This window comes from Equus asinus, chromosome 7 (genome assembly GCF_041296235.1).
Source record: "Equus asinus isolate D_3611 breed Donkey chromosome 7, EquAss-T2T_v2, whole genome shotgun sequence".
NCBI lineage: Eukaryota > Metazoa > Chordata > Mammalia > Perissodactyla > Equidae > Equus > Equus asinus.
The window spans coordinates 109,974,961-109,999,484 of record NC_091796.1 but is presented as its reverse complement, the minus strand read 5'-3'; the positions used below and the strand labels follow the sequence as shown (position 1 = coordinate 109,999,484).

The following is a 24,524-nucleotide window of genomic DNA, read 5'->3' as shown; positions in this document are numbered from 1 at the left end:
CATATAAAAGCCGCCACGTGCATGTCTGCCAGCTAACAGCTCTCACCTGGAGTCCCACTGCCCCTTTTGGAAAACGAGGACATGCTGGTTCCTTCAGACCACACAGTGGCAGCAAAAGGTCCCTGATGTGCAGAATGTTGCTATCCCCACCCAGGTGGGGAACAGCAAGTGGCTTTCACAGGATGCATTTTTTTCCATTGGGAAGTCATTCCATAGAGAAGTTTCCGTCAATCAGAACTTAGTAACAAGGAGGATAATAAAATTTTGGTTTCACCTATTTTGAGACTCTGTCGTCTGGTGCATACACTTTAGGATGATTATGTGTTCCTCCTCGATGGATCCTTTTATCATCAAGTCATGTCCCTCTTTGTCCCTGGTAATTTTCACTGCCCTGAGGTCTGCTTTATCAGATGTTAATAAGCCACTCATGACTTTTAATTAATGTTTTTGTGGCCTGTCTTTCCCACCTTGCACCCTCATTCTCCCTGTACCACTGAATTGGAAGTGAGTTTCTCAGAAGCCATATATGGTCAGGCTACTTTTTATCCCTTCTGCCAGTCTCTGCCTTAACTGTCGTATTTGGCCATCATTTAAGGGGATTGTTGATATGTTAGCCCTTACGTCTTGTGATGGGAGTTTTCTGCTTGTTTCCTCTAGTTCGCATTCTTCCTTTTCTCTCTTCTTGCCTTCCTGCGGGTTACTCAACATATTTTGGGATTCCATCCTGATTTGCTTGTTTGAGAGTACTTACAGCGCTTGTGAGTGTATCCTTGGTAGAGTCTTCACGGTGCCTGCCGTCAGCATGACAAACACACAGCAACCGTCTGCTGACGTCAGCACTCCCACTCTGCTACTTCCCAGCACGCGTGGCAGCCTCGCCTCCATCTGGTCCCTTTATCCTCCCCACTTTCAAATAACATTGTCTTAAATATCAGATGGTGTTATAATTTTCTTTCACTCATCGCATAATGTTTATAAAACCCGTGAGGAAAAAGAGAGTCTACTGTGTGTAAGTTTCTGCTCTTTCCGCTGTTCCTTCTTCCTTCCTGACACCCCAAGATCCTTTCATCTATAAAGTCTCCACTGTTTGAGGAACGTCCTTTAGCCAGTCTTTACAGGTGCATCTGTCAGCAATTCTTTCCACTTCTGTTCATCGGCGAGTGTGTTTATTTCCTCTTCATTCTTGAAGGATAGTCTCTCGCTCGATGTAGAATTCACAATTGAATTGGGATTATGATTTTGGTTGCATTGAATCTCCATCTTTTTTTAGCACTTGAAAAATATTGTGCAGCATCTTCTGGCTTCCATGCTCAGCTGAGAAATCCACTGATGCTGAACTGACGTCTCTCTTCAGGTAATGCTTCGTCCCTCTCTCGCTGCTTTCGAGATTTTGTCCTTAGATTTCAAAGATTTGATTATAGTGTGTCTGGCCATGGATTTCTTTGAGTTCGCCCTTCTTGGCTTTCACGCACCTTCTTGGATTTGGAAGTTTGTGTCTGTCACCAAATTTGTTAGGTTTTCAGTCATTATTTCTCCCAATACTCCTCCCACCATCTCATCCAACACTGGATCTTCTGCTGTTGTCACAGCTCCTGAGGTTGCTGTTTTCCAATCTATTTTCTCTCCGTTGTTGAGAAACACCCGCACCCCTTCATCTCAACAAAAAGAACATGCATGACAATCTTATGGCACGTGGGGCACACCGCGTGACAGCTTCCAAATTCTCACCTCAACAAGAGAAGACATTTTCCTTTCAATTATCTATATCACACTTGTATTACAAAGATATCTCAGTAAGTCTTGCAAACCCTTTGCTCACTCTCTCTGAATATTCTGAATACGTTCCCATGCTGTTTCCTTTATGCTCCACCCTGTGAACGGTACACAGACAGATTTCCTAAAAGTAGACCATTCTGGAATTCCTGTGCATAAGGACTTGGAAAAGAGTTAATGGTTCCTCAAGACTTTGTGGCTTTATCTTGCCCAAGGGCAGAAGCCCAAGGGTCTGTGAGCCACGCCATCGCTGTCCCTCACTCCTTTCTGATTTAACAGCCAGGCAAGAGAACAGCTTTAAATAAAGAGAACGCCACATCCAGTTTAGCCGGATGGATGGGTGGGTGGGGTGTGAGGGCACCTTGAAAATGTGAGCCCTGGCGTCAGGGCTGAGGTGGCTACAGTGGTGGGATGAGCTACTGAGACCCACTATGCGCTCCCCACTCCCCCAGAATGGAGGGAGAGAGACCACCAGAAGGCACAGCCAGAGAATCACCCCCAAGCCTCCATCCCGAGGCCTGAGCATCTTGGGGCCCAAAGATGTCCATCTCAGTGTCAGAGATGGCACCATGGGGGGCTGTCCTCTCTGCACATCCATAAAGATGGGGTCCTCCCATTTTTAGGAGCTGCAATTGAAGGGCACTTGGTGGTTGTGCCTTGCCTGGCGGGCTCGGGGCAGTGACACGGGGTGGCCATGAATGACCCTCGTGGGCAGAGAGGAGCCACACTGGGTCAGGAGCCTCCACGGAGGGTGCCCTGGGTGTCCTGGCCTCCCTGAAGCAAGAGGGTGGACGGAAGCTGACCCCGGAGCCAACAGACACAGCATCCAGGTCACTTTGGATGCAGGGTGCTCCCCTGCGCCTGGGCTGCTGAGAGGCCACTGGGGAGCCCACATCTCACCTATTGTGAATTGGAACAACACTCACACTTGCTCACACTCACACACACTCATGCACACACCCACTCCTCACACACACTTATGCACACAACCACTTACTCACACACACACACTTGCTCACACTAACACACACTCATGTGCACATGATGTGTTCCGGGCTCTGAGGAGTGCAGGCCATGGTCCTCTTTCCCGAGTGGAGAAGGAGGATGCTGACACCGCGACCCCACGTGCCCAGCCCTGGAAGAGGCCTCAGGAGAACTGTTCCCCGAGTAGATTCTCCCCGAGACAGCGAGAGGACCTGAGGAGTCTGCACAGTCATGAGGAGCATCATTTGAGCCCCAGTCAGGGTGGCTCTGCGTTCCCATTGTTTGCCTTAGATCCACCCCGCCGCCAACTCTGGGGACCACTTGATTGAGCTCCGTGGGTGGCAGCCACAGCTGCGGCCACAGGCTGCACTGACCCAGGTGGCTGGGCAAGAGCGCACCGCGGCAGAGTGGGACAGAGGCCCGCATCCACCAGCAACCTGTTCCTTATGTAGGTGGATCCTGGACAAACATGCTTCCCTGTACTAGAACCCTCAGCCTCCTCGAGAGCCACCCCAGAGCAGGCACACACCTGGGGCCCCCACCTCACGGCCTGTCCATCCTCCTAAAAAGCCCCCAGGCCACCTTGGAGGAGGCCTTGGGGTCATTTGGTCAGCCAATTCTGGGTCCTGGGGTCCTGCGGGCCTGGGTTCCGGTCCAGGGTTGGGAGGTGCCAAGCAACAAGACACGGGACCATGGTTGGGGGAAGCACCAAGCAGCGCAGGGCCGCCAGCCGCCTCTACTCCAGTCACTGTACAGCCAGGGCCCTGAGCCTCAGTTTCCCCATCTGTGGGGTGCTGAGTCTGGACTAGGATGATCCTTTTCCCTCACACAAAAGATCCTCTGCCCTCCCCAGCCCCTACGTGGGCTCTGCTCCGGGCTCCAGCACGTGATAAAGCTGCTGCATTTCTTTTCTCTCAACAAGACAGACAGGAGCAAGCTGCTCCCCGGGGCCACCCCAGGCCACGGAGGACACCTGTGTGGAGGGCTGAGAGGAGGTCAGTCCTCATGCTGGCGACGTGTCAGAGGGATGGAGCCACCGGCCTGGCTGCACTCTCCTTCATGCTGCCAGCCCGGGGTGTCCCCAGCAGGACATGGGGCCCAGAGGCGGAGAAGGGCCGGTTAGGACATGCAGGGCGAGCAGACGACCGCCCCGAAGGCCTGTCCCTGCATTCATGGGGTGGGGGTCGTGTGCAAACAGAGGGGAGCCATGAAGGAGGCCCCTCCTCTGAGATGGGCGAGGGCTCCGGAAAGGCCAGAACACACCCCATGGAGCATCGCCCACCCCAGGGCTCCACGTGGCGTCCTCTCTGTGAGGCGAGGGGGCGCTGGGGAGGCAGCTGCCCCAGCCCTGTGGGAGGGGGTGTCCACCAGGGGCTCCCTCTGGGAGTGCCAGCCCAGCCCAGCTCTGCAGGACACCCCTGTGGCTGCGACTGGACCCAGGGCAAGATTCTGAGTACGTCCGTACTTTCCAGGTGAATCCTGAGAAACCAACGCACCCCGTGTCAGAGACCAGCCCACACCTGGGTCTCCCAGGCCCCAGGCAGGGCTGGTGGGCACCCCTCCTCGACAAGATGTGACGTCAGGCAGACCCTTTATCTGGACTCTGCCACGTCTGCAGGGGACAGTGATGTGGGGTGCCCGTTAAGTGGAGTCAGGCACGCAGCTGGACCCGCCCACCACATGGAGCATGACCCGGTCAGGGGCCTCTGTGTGGTTGGAGGCCCACATTCACCACCCCCAGGCAGCCCACATGCCGGGGGCCCAAACAGCTGCAATGTTGAGCTGACCAGAGCAAGAGAGCAGCCTTCGTTGGGGCCAGGCCACGGTGCATGCCGCCCACCCCTCAGGGCTATCAGGGCCTCTGTCCAGCCAAGGAAGGAGGTCCCGGGACAGGCCAAAGGGCTTTGAGGAAGGCCTGACCGTGTCCACCTGCCCACGATAACTGTCCATCTGAAAAGCAGAGACAGGTGCAGCAACTGGGCCTGCCTGGGTCCGAGACCGACCAAGGGTCCCCGAGGGCCCGAGGAACTGCGGGCCAGGGACGATGCACAGCCTGCACCCTGTCCCAGGTTCCAGGGAAGTGGGTGCCAGTGTGGAGGGCAGCAACAATCACCCGGGGTTCCTGTTTTCACTGCCTCCCACCACAGCATCAGCTGCATCTGTGGCCTCCCAGGGCATTTCCTGGACCCCTTAACAGCAGAGTTCTCCATGCAGGCCTGGGCCCGGGAGGCTTTGCAGCACAGCCTGGGGAAGGACATGGGGGTGGGCCACTCCGAGAGGGAGGGGTGAAGATGCCTGTGTCCAGGTGGAGGAGACACGTGATGACCAGGTGGACCGGGTGACCCGAACTGGGGCTGGCCCCTCCCTGTCCACCCAGTGCATGGCATTAGTGCCACTGGTGTGGCCTGTGTGCTGCAGGCCCGCCTTCCCACCACAGGGAGCATGCTGTGCAGGCCCAGGGACTGCCTGGTGCTGCAGAAAGCCCAGGGGACAGCCCTGTGTGTGTCCAGCTGGATTGGGGCCAGGACTGTAGCGGCACAGGACGAGGGTCTGGAAGGAGCAGGCTCAGTGGTCAGGGGCCCCGGGTGGAGGGACTGAGGGCAAGTCTTTCACTGAGCAGAAAGATGGAGACGCCATCAAATGCACCCAGGGCATGGCGACCAGCTGTTTCTGACAGCTGGCCATGCGGAACAGGGTGACCCTGGGCCACAATGCCCCAGCCAAGTGAGCCCTGAGCAGGACAGAGGCTCCATCACTTCCCTGTCCTCCACCCAGGCATGCCAGGTGGGTCCCAGGGCGCAGGTTCTGAAATTGAAGCCGCAGAAGCTGCCAGAATCTGGCGACCACCAGCATGTCCCGGAAGGTGGAGTCTGGCTCCCAGGAGATGTTACACAAAGGTTTGCTGAGTGGGGTAGGGGGCTGAGTGGTGGCCCACAAAAGATACCCAGGTCCTTCTTGCTGGAACCTGTGACCATGTGACCTTATGTGGAAAAGGGGTCTTTGCCTATGCAGTTTAGTTAAGGATCATGAGATGGGAGATGATCCTGGATTATGTGGGTGGGTACTAAACGTCATCACAACTGTCCTCAGAGGACGGATGCAGAGGGAGATTGGACACAGAAGAGAAGACCAGCTGAGGATGGAGCAGAGGGAAGCATCAGAGAGAAGATGCTACCCCACCAGCTTTGAAGATGGAGGAAGGGGGGCCATGAGCCAAGGGATGTGCAGGATGCGGCTCTAGAAGCTGGAAAAGGCCAGGCACGCATTCTCCCTTAGATCCTCGAGAGGGCCCACCCTGCCCACCTGGGCTCTTGGCAGCCTCAGGACCCTTCTCCAGGGGTCAGATGCCCCCCTCAGGGTCAGAACCCTCCTCTCAGGGTAAGACGTGTTTCCACGATACATTTGGGGGCTGAGAGCCTCACAGGCTGAGCTGGGGTCTTTGTTCCAAGCAGGCGTTGACATCACTGGGGCACTGACCAAGCCTGTGAGAAACCCCTGGAGTCAGCTGGGATCCATCTGAGGTGCTGCCTGCATCCCCTCCAGGGTCCTCCCTCCCTCTCTCCGCCCTCCATCCTCCCCTGTGCCTGCATGTCCAGCTAGAGCACGGCCCCCACTGTGCTCCCAGCCAGTGCAGACCCTGATGGAGCTGACGCTGACTCTGGGCCCAGGTCAGGGCTGGGCTCTGGGGCACAACACGTTCCAGGAGGGGGCGCTGGAGGCTGGCGGTGCTTCACTTATGGGGCCAGGAGCGAGCTGCAGAGGAGAGGGAGAAAGCTGTCCCCTCCCCCTGACTATGGAGGTAATTGGAGTGCCAGGTGTGGCTCTGGGAAGTGACATCTGTACCTGAATCCTGTCCAGGGACATGGGCAGAGCTGTGGCCTGTGCCACCCATGCCCGGTTGGAAATGGTCAAGAGCCTTGGGTGCAGGGACCTATAGATTCTTAAAGTTTGTGGGAAGAACTGTTTCTTCCACCGTCGTGGAGAGCTGAGGGCTGGCGGGAGTGGTCACGCAGACAAGGGTGCTCACAAGATCCGTGAAACTGCCAGATACCTGGGATGGAGCTTGGCTGGCGCTAGGAGGCCGCCTGTCATGAACGAAGGGCTCATGTGTGAGGTCTGAGTGCCAGGGGGTGGCTGGAGTCAGGAAAGGGCAGCAGGGTTGGGCACAGGAGCCCTGCACGGCCAAATACAGACAGGTGGGCAGCAAGGACTCTCGGATCATGTCACCCCCACCCCAACAGAAACTCGAGTGGCCAGGAAAGCAGACTGAGGACGGGACTATTTGACCCAAAGGAGGTGAGCCTGGACCGTCCTGGGGGACCCAACGGGGCAGGCATGGAGCCTGCCGAGAAGGGGTCAGGTGACAGACCCCACTCAGGATGGCTGAGTTTCTTGTCGATCGAGCCCAGGGCCCAGGGCAGGTGGCCCCGCCAGGGGAGGGTCTGACTTGCGGGGTCTCTGCCAAGGGCAGTGGTGAGCTTGACCTTCACCTCCTTATCAGCCCCAGGCTGGTCCATGGCCACCGCAACTCTTTGGGAGACCCCCACTAGAGAACGTCCTCGGATCACCAGCCTGAGCGCCTGGACATGGCAGGAGACGCACTGGGTGGGCAGAGCCTCTGGGGCGCCGGGACCCCCACGCACAGGAGATGCAGCCGCACACACACCCAGGGGAGGCACCCCAGGCATCACAGGGCAATCGGGGCTGCAGAGGGGTGGCTGGTCGTGTGTGCGGCACCGCTGTCCTCAGCAGCCGGGAGGACAAGCGCCTCCCAGTCCAGACGTGGGGCCCTGTGAGGGACACAGAGCAGACACGCAGGCATGTGCTTATTCTCAGACTTTCTCCTGTTCCTGTTAAGGCGGATGCTGTGCCCATGTGTGTGTGTGTGAGTGTGTGTGCACACGCACGTGTCCATCTGTGCTGTATGCGCCTGCTCTCCATCCTAGGTGTCTCAGGAGTCCCCATGGAAGGTTCCGGTCATTCTTGTTTGTCAAACCATGGAGGCCAGCAGGAGAGGCTATCCCCAACCCTCACGTCACGGCCCCTGCGCTCTGCAGACTGGCTGCTCACCATGTGGCTGGTGTCCCTCCTCAATTTCTCCACAATTCCTGGGGGTCAACACACTTAAAATCTTCAGAAGGTTTTTAAAGCTCAAAGATGGAAGGTTCCAGAAATACTTACCCAACTCCACCATGGCTCCAGGAAGTGAGACCCCCAGGGGTGAATGGGGGTAGTTGAGGAGGGGGGATATTGGACAAAGGCTGGGGTCCAAGTGTAAGTGTGGAGGAGGAATGTTCCAGAAGGGGCTCCCTGATTTTGTCCACCTGTCACTCCCCAAAAACAACTCCTCAAAATCAGGAGGGCTTTGCTGTCTTGATCACAGGCTGGCAACCTCCTCCTGGGCTCAGCCACCCTTCACCATCATAGACGCCAACTCTGTCACCACTATGGGGGCCAGCACTGTGGTCACTGTGGTCACCACAGTCACTGTGGTCTGGGGACTGCCAGGGACAATTGGAGGGGGGTGCAGGGCTTCATCAAGCCACAGCCCCAGAAGGAAAGTCCACTCTGCACTGGGGCTGCCAGGACTGGCCACGCCACTCAGCCTAGGGCCAAGGGAGTGGTCCCCTTGTGGCTCTGGAGGTGACCTGCAGGAGATGAGGGCAGAAGTCCGTTCTCCCCAAACCCCCGTGGTCGTCCCAACAGGGAGGCCTATGGACGAGTGGACACCAGCCCCACAGGTGGCAGATAGACACCTGTGCTGTTCCCACAGTCACACCACTGGGCACAGACGGCAGGACATGGTGCATCCTCCGTCCAGCATGGCACCGTCCAGACCCAGGACTCAGGGACTAGGGCAGACCCAAAGCTCCAGCGTCCACACTCTGAGCCTGAACACACTGTGAACCCCTGCCCTGGACTCCACGAGCCTCTTCCCACTGTCCACACATGGTCAGCCAGACCCAAACGCTGCTCCATCGCCTGTCAGGGCGAGCTCTAACCATCCACCTGCCGTGTCACCTACACACAACATCCTCCTTCCAGAGAAACCTGGCTCTGCCACCAGCAGGTGGTCTCATGCCGGTTCCTTCACTGCCTGTGCCTCAGGCTGTCTGTCCACACAGTGGGAAGATGAAGATGATGATGATGATGATGGTGATGCTGATGATGATGATGATGGTGATGCTGATGATGGTGATGCTGATGATGATGATGATGATGATGATGATTATGGCCCCCGTGGATCAGCACTCAGGACCAGATGAAATGGTGTGCTTCAGAGTGCGGTGTCCAGCCTGCACCAAGCCCTCAGCCCACGCAAGCTGTTCTTGTGAGATTATTGCCACCACGTTCCTCCACCCAGAACGCCCCTCGTCTGCTGCACCTGACTTGTCAGCCCCCACCCCCGGCTCCCCGTCGGGGAGGTGCGCCCGCCCCCGAAAGGCACCCAGGCTTGTGGAGCCGATGCCCAGCCAGGAAATTCACAGCCGCACCGCTGACCCTCTGAGCCCAGGAGCAGAACACAGCATGACACCCTCGAGCTGGAGGTGACGTGCCCCCGGTCCTGTTCCCGCGGTCCCCACAAGGTGGTGCTCCCAGGCGAAGGCCCACCGTGGTCCACTGGCAGCAGGTGCGTCCACCTCTCTTCTCAGCGCTCCTGCAGGGACGCTGCTTCCTTCCTGGGGCTCTCTGTCCAGCGGCCACCGTGCCCACATGGCGGCCGCGATCCCAGTGCTCTGGACACGCTGCCTCATTTAACCACAGCAGGACTCGAGCTGGGAGGGCAGAGCAGACACAGGATGTGGTTGTTAGCACAAAACAATGACAGTGTCAGTGCTGCCACTCTGGAATTTCTCTTTCTAACGATAAAATAACTGAACTGACTCAAGGAACAGCAGAAATCGCAATTGGAAGGATCCTCAAGAAAGCACTAAGATTATTCAGTAACTTACCTGTTCATTCGACTGGGGCCCAGGGGGCCTCCATGGGAGCTTTCAGACTTTCACAGACTGGTCACTGCAGCGGGAGCAGTGACAATCCCAGGAACGTTAACTTTATCATGATCCCAAGCCCCCAGACAGAGACACGCGGGCTAATTTGCACGTCAGCAAAGAGCCAAAGTCATAAATGAAGTCTAGGAGGCCAACTTCTGTCCAGCTCTCGGGACAGAGACTTCAAGGAGGAACGAGGGACGGTTTGTAGCTCATCCAGCACGCAGCAAAAGATGGCCTGTGGCTGTCTCACCAGAAAGGGCAGGACTCCCTTCATGAACCGAAGTCCCAATCCAGTCAATCCGCCGTGGGCCCCATGTGTGTCCCGGCCTCTCTCCACACACCTGTGCCCCCGCCGAGTCCGCAGAAGGGCTGCACGCCCGCAGCCCTGCCCAGTCTGTGCAGAGAGGCTGTCGTCTCACGCTCTAGAGACAGTGGCAGGTGCCTCACCCTGCCTGGGTCAGTGTCTGCAGGGACGCTCTTCAGCGCAGCTGCGCAGACCTCCTGCCAAGAGCTCCCAGCAGCGAGGGTGACAGGCGCAGCATGTCCTCAGTGTCACAATATCACCTCTAAGTCCCAGGAGGGAGCTGGCGACACCATGCCCCCAAAAGAGGTCCTTTCCAAAGGGTCAGCCTGCTGGGCCGGGCCACTGGTCAGTTCCCCATCCTGCAGCCCAGAGATGCACGGGTGTCCCACGCCTGCAGCGCAGTGACACGGGAGCCCACGTGTGCACCGGGCCGCCTCCTCCTCCCCCCCAGGGCCCGGCTCCTGCGCAGACAGTGAGCAGGAAGCCAGGCACTCTCGGGCTCCCATGTGACAACCCCACTCCCACCAGCCTCACAGCACGTCTGACACTCACAGAGCTCCACCCTTCCTGTTTAGCATTGTGGCGTGGGGGACCCATAACTTGCTGACGCCTGTCTGTCTATCAGTTACTCCCAAGGGACCGCAGGCCTGTGGCCACCCACAGGGTGTGATGAGCGACAGCACCACCTATCTCTTGTCTGCACAGAATCCTTTGCTCACCAGCACACCCACCCACAAACCACTACGCTGCTTTCCAGCCTGAGAAACCCGCAGCTGCCTCCACAGAAAGACAGAGGCAGAACATTCTGGAAGATGAGTCTGGGAACATTTCCAGCTCAAAGGCTGGACAGCCAGCTCCCTTGTTCCCAGCAGCCACTATGGTCAGCAAAATGAGCACAAACGCCAGCCTGATATGTCAGGACAGCGCTGGGCGTGGCAGCTGTGCACCTGCTAGGGGAGTTTCGTCATGCACCCAGCAGGACACCCATGTGCTGAGCCCAACCACAGCTTCCCCAGGGCTCTGCCTCCATGCACAGGTCAGCCTCTACAACCCGGATTCCCACTCACCCCACCTCTCGGAGGGGTTTCGGGGCGGGGCTGTGTCACTGTGGTATTATTCTCCTGGATAGAGTAATTACAACCACAGAGTCACAGCATCCATCAAAAACCCCATCTCTGTCCTCGAGAGGCCGTGACGCTGTGCCCAGGATTTTGAGCAGGGCCACATCCCACAGGTACGGTGACTCCCACAGCAATGCAGCCAGAACCCACACCTGCTGGGGCCACAGGCACACGGAAGGCCCACAGCCCCCAGCTTCCCTGACACGGCAGCAGTCACCACCGCCAGGCTCCTGTCCTAGCCCATCGGACCGTGAAGTCAATGAGCCGAAGCCACCCAGATTGCAGCCAGGCCTCCCTCCAAAGGGCACCCCTGAGGGCCCTCCCAAGACCAGGAGGGCCCCAAAGCCACCGTCCACTGGGATCCAGCCAGCAGCTCGGGAAGCTCCCTCCTTCAGGACACATGAGGGTCAAGGCTGGAAGGCACAGAGACCCCTCTCTGAGAGGACCTCTGAGCCCCTCTGGCTGGACAGGGACAACAGGAAGGTGGGGCTGGAACCATGAGCTGGTACTACCCCAGCCCTGTGGCCATTGGGCCATCTGGTCACATCACACTTACCCAACGCCACTGTGCGCCCCGCACCACACACCCCCCACAGCACCCGCACACACTACCCACAGCACCCCACACCCTACAGCAATGCATACAGAACACCATCCCAAACCCCCTACCACCCAACACACCACACCAACCTGCACACCACAAATTCCAATCCAACATCCCCCATACCACAGCACCCTGTACCCAACAAAACCCCACACCCAGTGAACACGGCATGCCACAGAACCCCACTGCCACACCACCCCGCACCCCACACCACCCCACATGCCATTCCACCTTCTTCACATGAGTTGCCCTAAGTGGGTTGGGACCCTGCCTGGTGGTCCCAGGAAGGTGGGCGGGGCTCCCCCTCAGGGGCAGCTGATTGAATTTGATTTGGGGAACGTCCCTTCCAGGAGGAGGCGTGGACACATGTGCCCACATCCCTGGGAACTGCCTGGCTGGACCGAATCCATGGCCCAGCGGCCTCTTCAGCCTGGCCCGAACTCAACCTTACTGGCAAGCCCACCGAGGACCCTCACTGCAGTCTTGGACAGAAGGATCTTCCAGGAACCGACACCCTGACTCAGGCCAGGCCTCAGCCAGACCAGGTCATGGACCCCAAGCCAGTGTGAGACCACCTGCAGGAGACAGGGTGGCCCTCTGGTGCAAATCCATCTGCCCAGCTCTGCCTGGACAGTAAAAGGACCTGGCGTGCTCTCCACGGCCTCTTGGCGCCCAGTCCTGGATGCTTGCCTCTGCCCATCCCTTCAGCAGGGGTCACACACGCCCTTCCTGGGGAGACAGGGGTGAGGGTGGTAGCCAGACCACCCACTGCTCACCATCCTGAAGAAGAGAGATGCACTGGGCACCTGTGTAGATGGGCCATGCTGGACCCATGGGACCCTCAGAAGAAAGGGGCCCGCCTGCCACACACAGGGCTTTTTGTCAAGGACCTTCCTACTGTGTTACTATGGCTGGGGTAACCACAGTGACAGATTCGGCAGAAAAAACCTGCTGGGAACCCCTGCACCTCAAGGCCAGGAGTGGCTGCTCTCAAGGCTCAGAACCCAGACCCTCGGCCTCCAGGGCTGCTCCCAGCCACTTAGCCCAGGGGCTTGTGTCCAGGCACAGCCCTCACAGCTGGGGGCTTCTGAGGGCTCTGTGACCACACTGACCCACAGCCACATGCCCAGAGCCTGGCAGGCTGGCAGAAACTGCCCTGTTCTCAACACCACCAGCCAAAGGAATCAGGAAGGACAGAGCCAGTACTGGGCAAAACCACCAGAGGTAAGCGCCCAACAGGACCCCAGAGGCCCTCTGGGAGGGTGACAGAAGCAGACGCCAGAGCTGGGCCTGTGCTTGGCTGCACAGGAGCTCACCCAATGAGACAGGCAGGGCAGGGGTCATGGGGTCGGACACCTCCCAGTCAGCTGAGGATCCCAGGCAGGTGGGTCCAATCCTGACCTGGCCCAAGAGGGCTCCAGGAGCCTCTCCCAGGAGCGGGCTTGTGCAGGCTCCTGGTCCAGGGGTCTCGCTGAGGTCACTGCCAGGAGGCGCCCCCTGCTAGATATCCACCCACAGTGAGTTTCTCTCCAGGGAAAGCCCCTCAGAGGAGCCGGCCCCCTCCACCTCCTGCCCAACGCTCGCTGAGGACCCGGCTCCTAACCAGGCGCCTGCCCCGGGGAACACAGTGGCAGCAGCACCAGCCTCCGAGACCCCAGTGCTGGGACGTGTCTGTCACGGTTCAACTGCACTGACACCTCACTTGAGTGGTCATCCATCCTGGTGACACTTTTCCCAAAGGGCTTGAGCATCAGCCCTGCCTGCCCTCAGCCCTGGGAGACACTTAGCAAACCACTCCTCCGTCTTACCCACAGCTCAGACCTGCTGCAATGCCCCCTCCCAGAGACCTGAGCGCCTGAAGGCTGGAACCTGAGGCCTCTCCTGACAGCCACGCTCTGCACGCGTGAGTGCACCGAGATCCCAGAGCCCAGGCCGGGAGTCTCCATCCAGACCCCTGCACCAAGAGACCGCTGCACCCCTGCAGGGCTTCTCGCAGCCCAAGCCGGCGTCCCACGAAGACCCAGACCCCTGAAAGCCCGGCCTGAGACAGCCCAGTGCTGCAGGAGAATTTGCCCTCTGTTCCAGCCGACACCCGACTCAGCCCGACCCCCCTCCTGGGAGCATTTACTGAGAATCCTGCCTCTGCCCTGTGAGGGGCGTGTGTCCCCACAACCCAGGAACGTCTCCATCCAGGACCTGGACCTGTTCCTCAGAGACGGACCCACCAGGAAGGACGGACCCTGGGTCCCCCAGTCTCTGTGAGGACAGAAACTGACACTTCATTGCTGGCCAGTGGACAGAGCAGCCTCATGGCGTCCTCATGGACTACCCTTCCTGAGTCCTCACTGGAGCCCCACTCGGCCCCTCCCTGCCCCTCGCTCTCCCTCTAAAACGCCTGTGTCCTCTGTGCAAACCCAGATGGAGTCACTCTGTCCCTGCTGTCAATAGTGACAATGAGTCTGTTTCCATCACTTAGACCAATGTGAAGGCCCCTGAGGCTCACTGGGTGAATATCTGACCTGGAAGACCAGGGCCCAGTGAACTCGGCACCCACTCTATTTGGATCCCATGCGGAAGCAGGTGTCCGTGAGCCCCTTAGGCCAAGTCCAGTGCCCACAGCAGCTCTCATGCTCTAGGTTGAGCACCAGACTCACCTGGGCATCCACATCATGGGCCCTGTGAAGTTGACCCAGCCCACCTGTCACGGCCCTGAGACACTGGACACGGAGGGGGCTCTGGAATCCTGTGGGATAGGCAGACAGAGCCGTCCAGGCAGTAGACCTCACTGCAGCCACTCTGGGACACCCTGCCCCTTGGGAGGGCAGCACAGTGGACAGCGGACAGCCCGGGCTCCAGCTCCCAGGACAAAGGCTGAGGCTGGCTGAGCACACAGGTGCTCTCGGCGGGCAGGGGCCCTGGGGGGGGCCGTGAGAGTTTCTGGGAAGGAGGTCCACACTCACTCGGAGCCGGGGAACGAGAGTGTCTGGGAAGCTCAGCTCAGAGACCCCCCAACTAGGGAGACACCTGTGAATGTGGGGGCAGCCCTGCGAGCCGGGCGCGGAGAGACGAGCTGGGGGTCTCCTGGTGCTCACTGCGGGGAGCCGGCCTCTCAGGAGTTAGGCGGCCAATCCCAGGCCCCTGTCAATAGGAAAACTCACGGGTGGGACACCAACCCCATCGGCAAATTCCAGCAGAGACGAGATGGGGGCAGGGGAGCCAGACCCTCATTGGCCACACCAGGGACAGTTCCTGAGACAGGCCCGGAGCAGAACAGAAACAGCCAGAACCCGAGCAAGGCAACCGGCCGCCACACGGGCCGCAGGGGATCCAGGGCTGCCTGCGCTGGGAGCCGGTGCTCCTCATCCTCCCACACAGGGCTGTGCCCGGGGCTGCCAGCCAGCGAATGCAGGAGGCCGTGTGCAGAGCTGCCCCTGGACCCACAGAGGCTCCGACGGTCTTCCCCACTCACCCCAGATGTTCAGAACAGTAACCACCGGAAACTCAGGCTGTTCCCACAGAGCCTGCCTGAGCCAACAGAAGGGAGAGGACACAGGGCCAGGCGGAGGATTTTGTGGGGGCCTGTGTCACCGTGATGATGACTATGATGATACTTACTACTATACACACAGTGACACAGCCCCCATCCAAAACGTCAGCCCAACACACGTCCCCGGAGCCACCGTGTCCGTCCCCGTGCAAACACACCCGATTCCTGACCAGAAATCTCTCCCGGGGTCAGAGGGCAGCTCAGTGACTGTAACAGAAGGAGACCCAGAGAAGCCAAGGGGACCTCCCGCCACCCCATGAGGAGGTGGACAGGAGGCAGGGGGACATGGGCTGGGACAGGGAATCCCAGGAGGGACCCAGAAGACCATGAGGGGCTGAGGCTCTGGGGAGGGCTCAGAGGGGTGTGAGGAGAGCAGAGGGAAGGAGAGCGGCCCCCTCATGCTTTGTTTGCTCACATAGTCACCACGTGCAGACACGACACTTGTAAAGTCCTGTTTTTCATATCGGATATAAATTTATCTTTAAATCATACCTCCCGGCAATGCCTGAAGGGCATCAGGTCCTGAGTCTGCAGCTTCTCCCCTGCAGGGCTGGGCCCAGGAGTAACGCAACCACCACCACCTGCCACCTGCCACCCAGATGACGTGGGCCAAGGTCCCAGGGGAAGGGCCACACACTGAGTTCAAAGAGCAAAGACACAGCACGGTCCTGTGCAGGGGCACAGAGGTGCAGAGGAGGCAGAATTCTAGGGAAGACTTGTTCCCCAGGCCCAAGGAACCTCGGGGACACGGGCCAGCAGATGAGGGTCCCAGCAACACCCAGCCCTCTGGTTCCAGGATCTCCTGGGGAAGTTGAGAAAAGCAAATGCCAACACTGGCCTGGGCATCCCTGACAGGTGCCAGCACTCTCTAAAAGCTCCAGGTTGTTCTGAGTGGGGACTAGATACGGACCAGGGTCCCTGCTCCAGAGGGAGACGCCCCTGAACAAACCAGAGCTGCTGGGCACAGTGAGGGTCAGTCACCCAAAGTCACCATGGACTCGAGGCCCAGAGGACACTGAGGGGTCTGAAGAGGCTCAGATTCAGCTGAGTTCCAGGCCTGGAGCAGCAAGGGCTCAGGAGGGACGTGTGCTCGGAAAGGCAGGACCCTGTGCTCTCCCAGCAAACGTCACCTCACAGGGGCTCTGGATGTTCCAGCAGGGACACTAGACAGGCTGAGCAGAGGAGTTGGGGGGGCGGGGGGGTTGGAGAGGAGAGGCACCTGGGCCTCTACACACCTGCATCTCCTCCCCTGCACCTGCATCTCCTCCCCTGCACCCGCTCCTCCTCCCCTGCACCCGCTCCTCCTCCCCTGCACCTGCTCCTCCTCCCCTGCACCTGCTCCTCCTCCCCTGCACCTGCTCCTCCTCCCCTGAACTTGATCCTCCTCCCCTGCACCTGCTCCTCCTCCCCTGCACCTGCTCCTCCTCCCCTGCACCTGCATCTCCTCCCCTGCACCTGCTCCTCCTCCCCTGCACCTGCTCCTCCTCCCCTGCACCTGCTCCTCCTCCCCTGCACCTGCTCCTCCTCCCCTGAACCTGATCCTCCTCCCCTGCACCTGCTCCTCCTCCCCTGAACCTGATCCTCCTCCCCTGCACCTGCTCCTCCTCCCCTGCACCTGCCTCAGGCCCTGCTGGAACCGATAAGACTGAGGCTGCAGCCAGGAAGGAGCAGGCTCTCCCAGAGAATCACTGAGCTCTCCTGTCCCCATGGCCTTTAATGCCACACAGGCTTTAGACAGGACAGAGCCCACAGAGGGATGAGAAGGGAGATGGCCATTGATGCCATGCTCGGTGCCAGGCAGAACTAGAAGTCCGTGTCCAGGTGGGGCCAAGGCAGCTGCCGTTCTCTCAGTCGCCCTCACAGGACCAGAGCACAATCTGGACTCAGAGTCCCAGGGTCAGTGGCATCAAGAATAATGACTCCTGACAGTTCCAACCTCTGGAATCCTGGGTAGAATTCACCCACTGGCCCCAAAGAGACCCATCCTGGGTGTGGGGGAAATTTATCAACCCAGAGGTCATCACAGAGTTCTTGGCTCCCAAATGGGCACAGACACCAGCCCGATGCAGCCACAGAGCCTCAAGACAGAGCTGGGCGGAGCTGCGGTCCACCGGCCAAGAGGGGACTCCCCATGCTCCCAGAAGGACACCCTCATACCTAGCCCGCCCACAGCCTCCCTGGGGCTCTGCCCCCATCCACAGCTCAGTCTCTACATCGCAGGTTCCCATCCACCCCATCCCTCCGAGGGATTTGGAGGTAGGTCTGTGTCACTGTGGTATTACTTTTCTGCATATGATTGTATCAACCATACCCTCACAGCATCCAGGAAAAACCCCGTCACTGCCCTCCAGAGGCAGTGACACCGTCCCAGGATTTTGAATGAGGCTGCATCCCCTGGGTACAATGACTCAGTGGTAGAGCCGGAACCCACACCTGCTAAGGCAACAGGCACAGGGTGGCCCACTAACACCACTGCTTCCCCAACACTGCAGATGTCACCACCGCCAGGTTCCTGTCCTAGTTCATCAGATCGTGAAAGCAACGGGCCAAAGCCGCCCAGATCTCAGCCAGACATCCTTCCAAGGGGCACCCCTGCGGGCACTCCCAAGACCAGGGGGGCCCCACAGACACCGTCCTCTGGGGTCCCAGCAGCAGCTTGTGAAGCTCTCCCTCGGGACACGTGGGGGCCAGGGCTGGAACCACAGCGATCCCTCTCTGAGAGGACCTGTCAGTCCCCCGGGCTGGACAGGAACAATATGAAGGGGGTCTGGACACCATGAACTGCAACCAACCCGGCCCTCCCTGTGGTCACTGGGCCAGCTGGCCACATCGCCCATTTCCCACGCCGCTGTGTGCTCCACATCGCCCACACCACACGAACCTCTCACCCCACAGCACCCAACACCCCTCAACTCCCGTTCCCCAAGTGTTACCCAAAGCAGGCTGGGGTGCAGCCTTAGGGTCCCAGGAAGCAGGGAGGGGCTCCCTTTCATGGGCAGTGGATTCAATTTGATTTTGGAAACGTTCCTTTGAGCAAGAGGGGTGGACACATGTTCCCATGTCCCTGGGACCCATCTGGTTGGACTGTCCACCCAGAGCCCAGCAGCTCTCTTGGCCTGGCTCAGACCCAACAAGCTGGGGGGCCCACCAAGGACCCTCAAGGCACACTCAGACATGAGGAGCTTCCAGGACTGACACACTCCCAAGGCCAGTCCTGGGCCAGAACAAGACCAACCCCGAGCCTATGTGGGACCACTTGAAGGAGACGGGGCCACCGTCTGGGGCAGCCCCCTAAGCACAGCGCTGCTGGGACCCTAAAAGCACTCGGGGTGCCACCCAGGGCCCCTGGGCCCACTCCCCTGGAAGCTTGTTTTCTCCCAGCCCTTCAGTCAGGGACCTGGGGCCTCCAGCAGGGAGGGGCCTTCTGGTCACTTGCAGGGCTTTTTGTCGGGGACCTTCCTACTGTGTTACTACAACTATAACTACCACAGTGACAGACCCGGCAGCAAAAACATGTTGGAATCAGCTTGGCCTCAAGGCCAGGAGGGGCGGCTCTCAAGGCTCAGAACCCAAACGCTCAGCCTCCAGGGCCGCTCCCAACCACTCAGCCGTGGCTTGTGTCCAACACAGCCCTCACTTGCGGCTGGGGGCTTCAAAGGATTCTGAGACGACCACACTGACCCCATGATCACACACCCAAAGCATGTGTAGGTGAGCTGTGCCCCAGGGCTGCCAGCCAGCAAACGCAGGAGGCCGTGTGCAGCGGCGCCCCTGGGCCCACAGAGGCTCGGGTTGGTCGTCCCCACTCACCTCGAGGTTCAGAGCAGAAACCACCGGAAACACAGGCTGTTCCCACAGAGCCGGGCTGAGCTAACGAGGCGGAGAGGGCACAGGGCCAGGCGGAGGATTTTGTGGGGGCCTGTGTCACCGTGATGGTTACTATAGTAGGAGCTGCTATACCCACAGTGACACAGGCCCCATCCAAAACCTCCGCCTGACACAAGTCCCCAGGGCCACCGTGTCCGTCCCCATGCAACACACCTGACTCCTGACCAGAAATCTCTCCCAGGGTCAGAGGGCAGCTCAGTGACTGTAACTGAAGGAGACCCAGAGAAGCCAAGGGGACCTCCCACCGCCCCATAAGGAAGTGAACAGGAGGAGGGGGACAGGGGCTGTGACAGGGAATCCCAGGAAGGACCCAGAAGACCATGAGGGGCTGAGATCTCTGGGGAGGGTCCGGGTGGCTCGAGGAGAGCAGAGGGCCCTCCCATGCTTAACCGCCTCACGTCGTCACCACCTGCAAACACTACATTTTTAATGAGATTTTTTTAAACCTGATGTAAATATATCTTTAAAATGTTATCACCTGAGGTTCTGGGAAGGCCAACAGGTTCTGGACCCACAGCTTCTGCCCCTGTGGAACTGGGCCCGGCTCAATGCAGCCACCACTACCTGCCACCTGCCACCCAGGGGACATGGGTCAGGGTCCCAGGGGCTGGGTTGCCCACTGAGACCAAAGAACAAAGACACAGCATGGCCGTGGGCAGGGACACTGAAGCACAGAGGAGGTAGGATCCCAGGGAAGACGCACTCCCCAGGCCTGAGAACCCTTGGGGACAAGGGCCGGCAGGGCATGGGTCCCAGCAAAGGGCCAGCCCTCCAGGACCAGCATCTCCTTGGGAAGTTGAGAAAAACAAACGTCTAACCTGCCCCGGGCATCCACCACAGGTGCTGGCACTCTCTGGAAGCTCAGGCTGCTTCTGGGGGGACACGATATGGACCAGGGTTCCTGCTCCAGAGGGAGACACCCCTGAACCAACCAGAGCTGCTGGGCCTCATGAGGGTCAGTCACCCACAGTCACCATGGACTCAAGGCCCAGAGGCCACTGAGGGGCCTGAAGAGGCTCAGACTCAGCCAAGCTCCAGGCCTGGAGCCGCGAGGGCTCAGGACAGGCGTGTGCTCGGGAAGGCAGGGCCCTGTGCTGCCCCAGCAAACTTCACCTCACAGGGTCTCTGGATGTCCAGCAGGGACCCCAGACAGGTGGAGCAGAGGGGATGGAGGTTGGGCGGGAGAGTCACCTGGGCTTCCCTACCGGCTCCTCCTCCCCTGCACCTGATCCTCCTGCCCTGCACCTGCCTCAGGCCCTGCTGGAACCGATAGGCCTGAGCTGCATCCAGGGAGGAGCAGGCCCTCTCGGAGAATCACTGAGCTCTCCTGTCACCACAGAAGTGAAAGCCACGCAGGTTTCAGACAGGACAGAGCCCACAGGGAGAGGGGAAGGGAGGTGGCCAGTGAGGCCATGCTCAGCCCGAGGCAGAGCCAGAGGCCCATGTCCAGATGGTTCCAAGGCTGCTGCCTTCTCTCGGTCGCCCTCACAAGACCCGGAGCACAATCTGGACCCAGAGTCCCAGGGCTTGGGCATCGAGAATAATGACTCCTGCCTGCTGCCACCTCTGGCCTCCTGGGTGGGAGGCACCTTCTGGCCCCAAGGTGACCCATCCAGGGAGTGGGGACAATTTATCATCCAGAGCTGTCACAGTGGGGTTGACTCCCAAATGGGCACAGACACCAGCCTGACGCAGCCACGGAGCCTCAGGACAGAGCTGGGCTTGGCACCTGCCGGGGGGGTCTCCCTGTGCTCCCAGCAGGACGCCTGCATGCTGAGCACCCCACAGCCTCCCTGGGGTTCTGCCTCCATCCACAGCTCAGCCCCGACATCCCAGTTTCCCGCCGACCCTGCCCCTCGGAGGAGTTTGAGGTGGGTCTGTGTCACTGTGGGATTTACTGTTCTGGGTGCAAATGCTCATTACAACCACAGCAACACAGCGCCCATCCACACCCCATCCCCATAGCCCAAGCCCATGATGTTATCCCCATCATTTGGAGAGAGGCTGCATCCCCTGGGTACAGTGACTCAGCGGGGCAGCCGGAACACAAACACGCTGGGGCGACAAGATCAGGGGTGGCCCACAGCCCTTATGATTCCCCAACACAGCAGATGTCACCACCACCAGGTCCCTGTCCAAGTCCATCAGAGCGTGAAAGCCAGAGGCGAAAGCCGTCCAAATCACAGCCAGACCTCTCTCCAAGGGTCACCTCTGCCGGCCCTCCCAAGACCAGGAGGGATCCAAGGACACCTTCTTCTGGCATCCAGCCAGCAGCTTGGGATGATCCCTCCCTCAGAATACGTGGGGGTCAGGGCTAGAAGGCACAGAGACCACACTCTGCAAGGACCCTGTGAGTCCCCCTGGGTGGAAAGGGGCAAGTCGAAGGTGGGGCTGGCCACCCTGAGCTAGACTACCCCCACCCTGTGGCCATTGGGCCACCTGGCCACACCACCCATTTGCCACCGTGAGCTCCACATCACCCACACCACACGAATTCCACACCCCACAGCACCCGACACCCCTCAACTACTGTTCCCCAAGCATTGCCCAAAGCAGGTTGGGGTCCTGCCCTGTGGTTCCAGGAAGGCAGGAGGGGCTTCCCTTCAGGGGTAGCTGAGTGAATTTGATTTTGGAAAGTACCTACAAGGAAGAGGGGTGGACACATGTGTCCACATCCCTGGGACCCACCTGGTCAACCCATCCACCCCAGAGCCCAGAGGCCCTCTTGGCCTGGATCAAACTCAACATGCCAAGTGGCCCACCGAGGACCCTCACTACACACTCAGACATGAGGACATTCCAGGAATGGACACCCTCCCCAGGCCAGTCCTGGGCCAGATCCAGGCACCAACCCCAAGCCTGTGTGGGAGGGCTCACAGGAGAAGGGGCCAATCTCTGGGGCAGCCCCCTAAGCCAGCTCTGTTTGCACCCTAAAGGGACTTGGGTGCCACCCAGGGAACCCTAGGCCCGCTCCCCTGGAAGCTTGGTTCCTCCCAGCCCTTCACTCAGGCGCCAGGGACATCCGGCAGGGGAGGGGGGCCCTCCTACCAGGCACAGGGCTTTTTGTCAAAGACCTTCCTATTGTGTAACTACAGATATAGCTCCCACAGTGACAGACCCAACGGCAAAAACCCGCTGGGATCCGCTGGGCCTCCAGGCCAGGAGCAGGAGCTCTCAGGCCTCAGAACCTAGACCTTCGGCCTCTAGGACCACTCTCAACCACTCAGCCAATGGGCTTGTGTCCAGGCACAGCCCTCACCCGCAGCTGGGGGCTTCAAAGGGCTCTGAGATGACCACGCTGACCCCATAGCACATGCCTAGAGGCTGGAAGGCTGGCAGAAACCGCCCTGCTTTCAACACCACCAGCCAAAGGAATGAGGAAGGACAGAGTCTGTACCAGGAAAAGTGTCAGAGGTCAGTGCCCAACAGGACCCCAGAGGCCCTTGGGGAAGCTGATGGGAGCGGACACTGGAGCTGGGATTGTCCTCGGCTGCATAGGAGCTCACCTGATGAAAGAGGCAGGGCAGGCTTCACGGGGCGGAAGGGGGGTGACACACCCTGCAGTTGGTTGTGGATTCCAAGGCAGGTATGTCCATTCCTGGGCCCAGTGAACTCGGAAACCCTGCCATTAGGATCCCAGGCAGCAGAGGCCATCCCTGGGCCCCACTCAGGCAAAGCCCAGTCCTCACAGCCATTCGCTGGAACCACGCTCAGCACAAGACTCACTCGGGCATCCACATTCATAAGCCTGTGGGGGGACCCAGCCTGCCTACTTGACCGCTGAGGCCCCAGGTCCGTCGGGAGCCCTGGAATCCTGTAGGAAGGGCAGACAGAGCCATCTGGCCAGCTGACCTCACTGAAGCCACTCTGGGACCACTTGTCCCTCAGGAGGATAGCGCTGTGGACGGCGGGCAGCCCAGGCTCCAGCTCCCAGGATGAAGGCTGAGGCAGGCTGAGCACACGGGTGCCCTTGGTGAGCAGGGGCCCTGGGGGGCTGCAAGAGTCTGAGGAGGAGGTCCACACTCACCCAGAGCCGGGGAACGAGAATGCCCAGGAAGCTGAGCTCAGAGACCCCAGACCAGAGAGACTCCTGTGTGGGCCAGTGCAGCCCCCATGAGGCGGGCGTGGAGAGAGGAGGTGGGGGTCTCCTGGTGTCCACCACAGGGAGCTGGCCTCTCGGGAGTCAGGCGGCCGAGCCCAGGCTGCTGTAGGTGGGAAACCTTGCGGGTGGGACAGCAGCCCCGTCAGCAAATTCCAGCAGAGACAAGATGAGGATGGGGGTGGGGGGGGGGGTGGACCCTCGCTGGCCACGCCAGGGACCGTTCCTGAGAGGGGCCAGGAGCCAGAACCCCCAGCTGGGCAAGCCGGCTGCCACACGGGCCACGGTGGATCCAGGGCCGCCTGCACTGGGAGCCGGTGCTCCTCGTCCTCCCACACAGGGCTGTGCCCGGGACTGCCAGCCAGCAAACGCAGGAGGCCATGTGCAGAGCTGCCCCTGGACCCATGGAGGCTCGGGCGGTCGTCCCACTCACCCCGAGATTCAGAGCAGAAACCACCGGAAACACAGGCTGTTCCCACAGAGCCAGCCCGAGCCAGTGAGAGGGAGAGGGCACAGGGCCAGGTGGAAGATTTTGTTGGGGCCTGTGTCACCGTGATGGTTACTATGCTAGTGGTTATGACTACACACAGTGACACAGCCCCCGTCAAAAACCTCTACCCAACACACGTCCCCGGGGCCACCGTGTCCATCCCCGTGCAAACACACCAGACTCCTGACCAGAAATCTGTCCCGGGGTCAGAGGGCAGCTCAGTGACTATAACAGAAGGAGACCCAGAGAAGCCAAGCGTACCTCCCATCGCCCCATAAGGAGGTAGACAGGAGGCAGGGGGACAGGTCTGCGACAGAGAATCCCAGAAGGGACTCAGAAACCATGAGGGGCTGAGATCTCCGGGAAGGGTCAGGGGGGCCGTGAGGAGAGCAGAAGGAAGGAGAATGGAGAATGACCCCCTGTGCTTTGTCCCCTCACACTGTCACCACATGAAGACACATGTTTGCAATGGGATTCTTTTTATTTTATTATTTTTTTTTTTTTTGAGGAAGATTAGCCCTGAGCTTACATCTGCTGCCAATAATCCTGCTTTTGCTGAGGTAGCCTGGCCCTGAGCTAACATCCATGCCCCTCTTCCTCTACTTTGTATGTGGGACGCCTGCCACAGCATGGCTTGCCAAGCGGTGCCATGTCCACACCAGGGATCCGAACCGGCGAACCCCAGGCCGCCGAAGCAGAACGTGCGCACTTACCGCTGC

The 24,524-nt window shown here is 59.5% G+C and overlaps 1 long non-coding RNA gene and 1 gene segment (V, D, J or C); one reads left to right on the top strand and one right to left on the bottom strand.

Annotated features, from left to right (window-relative positions):
* The window catches only part of LOC106827306 (immunoglobulin heavy constant alpha-like), a 678,397-nt gene that overhangs the window by 296,886 nt on the left and 356,987 nt on the right, over positions 1 to 24,524 (top strand).
* Positions 7,583 to 24,524, bottom strand: part of LOC123287279 (uncharacterized) — an 80,892-nt gene continuing 63,950 nt past the window's right edge. The window contains exons 1-2 of one of the 2 annotated variants that reach the window (XR_006530488.2): positions 9,711 to 10,599; positions 7,583 to 9,533 (exon numbers count right to left, since the gene is read on the bottom strand). This is a non-coding gene — a long non-coding RNA (uncharacterized lncRNA). Of the gene's footprint in view, positions 9,534 to 9,710; positions 10,600 to 24,524 lie in introns of those variants that run through there. The other variant, XR_011504842.1, reaches the window with a different exon arrangement.